This window comes from Sinocyclocheilus rhinocerous, unplaced genomic scaffold (genome assembly GCF_001515625.1).
Source record: "Sinocyclocheilus rhinocerous isolate Xijiao unplaced genomic scaffold, SAMN03320098_v1.1 scaffold1131, whole genome shotgun sequence".
NCBI classification, from domain to species: Eukaryota; Metazoa; Chordata; class Actinopteri; order Cypriniformes; family Cyprinidae; genus Sinocyclocheilus; species Sinocyclocheilus rhinocerous.
This window is the reverse complement of record NW_015638568.1, coordinates 88776-94630: the sequence shown is the minus strand read 5'-3', so window position 1 is coordinate 94630 and position 5855 is coordinate 88776. Positions and strand designations below refer to the sequence as shown.

Below are 5855 nucleotides of genomic sequence, written 5' to 3'. Positions count from 1 at the left end.
TAATCACTGAAGCTGTATACACTGTGAAATGAATCTCTTACTTGCATTGTACGCGCACGCACTCAAAACTGATGAGTTTAATCGATTACTCATCTAAACGCCTCTGATTGGCCATTGCATTCCTAAGCTCAACAGAATTGTGTGTGATTGGTTAAAATGCGCAACACTTTAAAAACGCCTACAATGAAATACGGTGCAACATGAGCAGATCTTAATTTAATGCCACAATCGGCACGGTCTATTAATTTTCACTTTGTTAGCAACAGACGTAATAGATTTCATTTGTTTGTGCAGAGGCATTTTTGTCCAATTTAGTGGCATTTTTGCCCCAAGTCCCTATGGCCAGGGGAAGGCTAACACACGCTCCGCCTATTGTTCCTTCATTTAAACGTAAAAGTCCCCAACTGTGTATGTTTGAAGTCTTATTTATTATTTATTTTTTATTAAAGCTATTGTAGAAAAGGTTTAAAAAGTTTGACCTCAAATTATTCCACTTTTTTCTTTTTATTGAAAAACGTTATCCCAATTCCTTTATTTATTTTCTTATTTACTTGCTTTTTGCGTATTTATTAAAATGTGACTACATGTAATATGATTGAATTTGAAATGTGGGTTTATTATTCTCTCATTTCCTGACTAATTAAACTGTTTATGATGATTGTACCTATAGAGTTAGCATGGAAGAGGGTTGGGTTTCCTCGGGCTAGAAAGAGAGGAAACCAGGATGAGGATATATGTGATGATTCTGCTAAAGTGCAGCAACCCTTCTTCCTCAAAGTGATGTAGGAACAGAATAGAGCGCTTTTATTAGCTGACATGTTAGCTTCCCCCATACTCTCACCAGGAGTGAGGCACTCTGTTTAAGGGAGCTCCAATATCGATAATCTCTTTTTATGTGTGTGTGTGTGTGTGTGTGTGTGTGTGTGTGCATGGCTGGATATATTTCTACATATATTAACCTGCTCTTGGCAGGTGTGGCAAGCTAATTTTTGCCCTCGCAGATATTAAACTTATCTTTAACGTAGGCCTGGGCGATAAAACGGTATCGATATTTATCGATGGTACACCTTCTTCGATATTGATAGAAAAAATGTTCGATATAGAGCACGATATAGGCACGTGCTATGAGTGAAGCAGACAGCACAAGAAAACAATCCATTTTTCAGTTTAATTTTTTTTATGCACCACTATGATTTTCCCACTCACTCATTTTCAATCAATTCCTGAGCTTCTTTATTTCTACTGCCAAAGTTACACCATCCGTTTCACGTTTGATGGACTGTGGCATCTCAAAAGATTAGAGTTGGTCAACTGCTGAAGTGTGATGAATAAAATATAATATCGCTCATGGGTTTCATTCAGTATCACTTTTTGCATTTTAATTCAAGTTAGTAACTGGACTCCCCTGAATTAAACATGAAATAGTGAGGTGATGGCACGACAACAACAATGTAGAATAAGCATACTTGTTTTTGTAGTGTGAGTGGGTACATAATGCATACAATTTCACATATTTTCTTCTGTTTTTGAATGAAGTCTCTTATGCTTACCAAGGCTACATTTATTTGATTAAAAATAAAAACAATAATCTTGTGAAATATTATTACAATTTAAAAAAAACTGTTTTCTATTATAATATATTTTAAAATGCAATTCATTCTTGTGATGGTGAAGCTGAATTTTCAGCAGTCATTAGTCCAGTCTTCAGTGCTATAAGATTCTTCGGAAATCATTCTAATATGTATGGAATAAAATTGCTGTCAAAAATAATCGTACGTAATTCAAAGCATTTGTGTGTCATTTTAATTTACTCGTGCGTAATTTAAAAGTATTGTATGTAATTCTGTTTTTTGTCAGAGTTGGATTCCAAAATCTACGGCCACGACCGTGCGTGTAACAGAGCTGTTGTGAAAACAAGCGTTGTGTCTGTAAACTGTCATAGTCGTACATTTTGGAGTTGTACTCTAACAAACACACAAAATCTCGTATCTGTAAACTGTCGTGGCCGTAGATTTTGGAATCCAACTCTGACAAAAAACAGAATTACATACAATACTTTTAAATTACGCATGAGTAAATTAAAATGACACACAAATGCTTTGAATTACGTACGATTATTTTTGACAGCGATTTTATTCCATAATATGCTAATAATATTTTGTGCTCAAGAAACATTTCTTATTATTTTCAATGTTGAAAACGGTTGTGCTGCTTAATATTTTTGTAGATTTTTTTTTTTCTGAATTCTTTAAATAAAAGTTCAGAAGGACAGCATTTATTTGTAATGTTATAGATGTCTTTACTGTCACTTTTGATCAATTTAATGCATCCTTGCTGAATAAAACAAAAATCTTACTGACCTCAAACTTTTGAACGATAGTAAGCAGTGTCCAGTTTTCGGTGTATGCTGTGCAGTAAACAGTACAGTAGTACTCCAGTAGTGTTACTAATTATTCAGAGTCTCAGACTTTCAGACTCAGCAGTCAGATTTAAAAAGACCTTCACTTAGTGTCAGTACATTTGAGGACAGTAAGAAAACACCAGGCCTGAAACTGAGTAATAATACAAATTATAATCAAGAACGGTACAATTATGCACATTAATGTCATGTTAATGTCATTAATTATGAAATTAATGTCAAGCATTTGGCCTTTTATAGTCTTTCCTAAACACAGTCTTTCCTATTTTCACTTATCAGAGTAGTTCTGACAAGTGCCATTTTCTCGCCCCCTCCTTTTATTGTCAGGCTAAATGGATCCTCGACTACATATCCTGTTTACTTCACTACATTCAGATTCCTAGTATTTCAGAGGAAACATGCAGACACTTTTGCAATATTATTTTTATTTCACATGGAATTAAGAGGTTATTTGTCACCGGTTTGCTACATGGCTGTAAAGGCAATGTTTGCATATTTTTAGTGTTTTATCAGTAGTTACACATAGACTATTGCTGCGCTAACAAATTATTTTTAATCAGTTAACCAAACAGATCTTCTGGCACAATTCAGTGATGTATTTACTCTGGTTTAAATTCACTATTTAAAATATGACATCTTTTAAAGTCTTTTTTTAATCAGGGTGCCAAGGAATGTTAAAGGGTTAGTTCACCCAAAAATGAAAATTAGGCTGTGTTTTACTCACCCCAGAGCCATCCTAGGTGTATATGACTTTCTTCTTTCAGACAAATCCAGTCGGAGTTAGATTAAAAATAGTCTTTGATCTTTCAAGCTGTTTAATGCCACTCAGCGTTTTGCATGCATCAGTCCAAAAGAAGTTAAATAAAAAGCGCCCATCCATTAAAAACCCCGTCTCACACGGCTCCGGGGGGTGAACAAAGGCCTCCTGTAGTGAATCGAAGCGTTTTTGTACACCTAGGATGGCTCTGGGGTGAGTAAAACACAGCCTAATTTTCATTTTTGGGTGAACTAACCCTTTAATCATTAGAAAGATTAAAGAAACATTATGTGTTTGCCCATCAGTTTTCCAGTGTCATCATTTACATAGTTTTTCTGTTTCCTGCAGCTTCATTTTTAGGGATACCTGTTTGATAAGAATGATGTTTCAACTTGATGTGTGTTGATTTGCATTTGTAATGAGGAGATAAATTATGGCGTTTAGACTGTCAGGAAAGGAAGAAGGTTCATGTATATTTATGTATTTGCAAATGAGATTATTCTGTATTCTGTGAATTGCATGATTGAAAGATGTAGCATACAACCAAGAGTAGGCCTTAATATATGTGTGTTTGCATACAGGAACAGCAGTCTGTTCCACAGTTATCTGACATTGACAGGCAGTATATTATGAGCCATTTATAGTTTAATGGCGACCTCTAACCAATCATTTATTTATTAATAGCTTGTTCTCTATTACTGGCCTTGTACTTGCACCAGTCCAGATCGTTACTTAGGCACTCATTGATTTCTCATTGAGTTGTTGTGTCTTTTTCTTTCTCACCCTGTGTCTTCATTCCATTCTTCTGTTTTTTTTTTGCTCCACATAGAGGAAGTCTGTGGATGTTGCCTTTTTGGCTCCATGTCATACTTGAGCACAAGCACTACCGCACACACTCAGTCGGTGACGCATGAGCCGTTTCTGATTTTGAAAGCTGAAGTAGATCTTCCTCAGTCAGCAATTACCAGTGTCCTGTGCTGTCAGCTTCTCTGGCACCCTGATTTCTCACCGTAGCGCTTGTATGTGGCCTTATGGAGCTTCCATAATAACTTTGAGTAGCACCCGAGAGACGAAATGTTCAGAAACCGTGTTTAAAAACACCCGTAAGCTGATTTAGCCTAGCCATGAAGTGGATTATGAAAACACATAAATAGACTAAAAACAGGAACAGAGAACACGGTCGTGCAATTTAGTACTTCCTACTTTGTCTCATTGATGTGTAGTTTTTAACCATTATGCCTTTATGAATATGCTTAGAACAATTTATGCAGTGTTTCAAAGGATTGGGTCCTGAACAGTGTTGTTTTTGAGACCTGGACATTCCTGTCGAATTATACTGTGTGGTCGTGACCCATATTAAAATACCAGTCTGATCTAAATGTCCTGACGCACCTCATATGAGTTAATTGCATATGTTTGTGTTAGTGTTTATTGGTGAGTGCGTGTCTAGCCGGTCGCTGCACATTGGAAAAACGCACAATCCTTGACAATGACGCACGCTGTAATCTGCCGAAACAATAGGCAGAATTCAGTGGGTGATTTGGTATTAAGTCTTGGGTTTAGCCTTTGGCCGTATTGAAAATTGACAGCCAGTAATGTGGGAAACGCACACAGATCTCAGATCTTGCCTTAGTTTTGCACAACAAAATGCTGTAAGTGTATCCATAATCTTGTTCATAAACAGTAACCAGCCCTGCAATGTTTATAACCTGTGGTATCCTGATTACACTGCACACTTCATTATTTACTAGCTTACAATTACAGCATTAGTCACCAAAGCAGGCACCGTTATGTGGTAAAGTGTCTTTTTTTTTATTTTATTTTTTTTAGTTAAAATACTTTCTTTTATTGCAGCTTAATATTAAGATGTAAACTATTATAGAGGGCTTGGATTGCAACTTAAAAATAATATGAATCAATTAGCAGTTCATTCAAAATTGAAATGTAAATCACTTTTCAGTTTGACAAATACACTGTTTATATTTCAAACTGTTCTTTTAAATTGTTAAAATTGTTAAACATTTTTAAAACATGACTTTTAAAGTGCCGTTTGCTGTTTTTTTTAATGTGCTAAATGGTATGCATTAAACAGTCAAACAGTAGAATGTAACATCATTGTCACATGACCTGGCTATAGTGTATTTATTGACTCCCCCAATTTTATTTTGAAAAAAAAAAAAAAGTAGGGATGCACCGAAATGAAAATTCTTGGCCGAAGCCAAAACCGAACAAAATGAAACACTGGGCCGAAGTTTTTTCCCCCATGTATTTTGGCCAAAAAAATTTTCACCATTGCATAAATTAAAAAGCCAAAATGTGCTTTTTACTGTTTTGTCTTGCTTTTCAAAGAAAAAAAATCAATTACAAAACAACAATTTAAAAATATTTAACACTGAACATTTTAAACATTCTAGCAGACACTATACCAACAAAGCACAATTTAACTTAAAATTAATAAGTTAGTAAAAAAATATTTTTTGGCCATCAGGCCCCCTTCTTGAATCAGGCATGTATTTTTATTTGTTATTATTATTTTTTTAACTGTACAATTAAAAGCAGCCTTGCTGAGAAGAGACTTCTTTTAAAACATTTAACATTTAAAATATTACAGATCCTAATTTGAACACTATGTGTGAATGTTATAGTAAATGTATTAAAACAGAGCTGTTGTAATGATTA

At 34.9% G+C, this 5855-nt stretch overlaps 1 protein-coding gene and 1 long non-coding RNA gene across 2 annotated transcripts in view; one reads left to right on the top strand and one right to left on the bottom strand.

Annotated features, from left to right (window-relative positions):
• Nucleotides 1-2024, bottom strand: part of LOC107749797 (uncharacterized) — an 8930-nt gene extending 6906 nt beyond the window's left edge. Inside the window, exon 1 of the long non-coding RNA XR_001641087.1 lies at nt 1887-2024. This is a non-coding gene — a long non-coding RNA (uncharacterized LOC107749797). The remainder of the gene's footprint in view (nt 1-1886) is intronic.
• LOC107749796 (arrestin red cell-like) overlaps nt 1-5855 on the top strand; it is a 40854-nt gene that overhangs the window by 13170 nt on the left and 21829 nt on the right. The window lies entirely within an intron of this gene.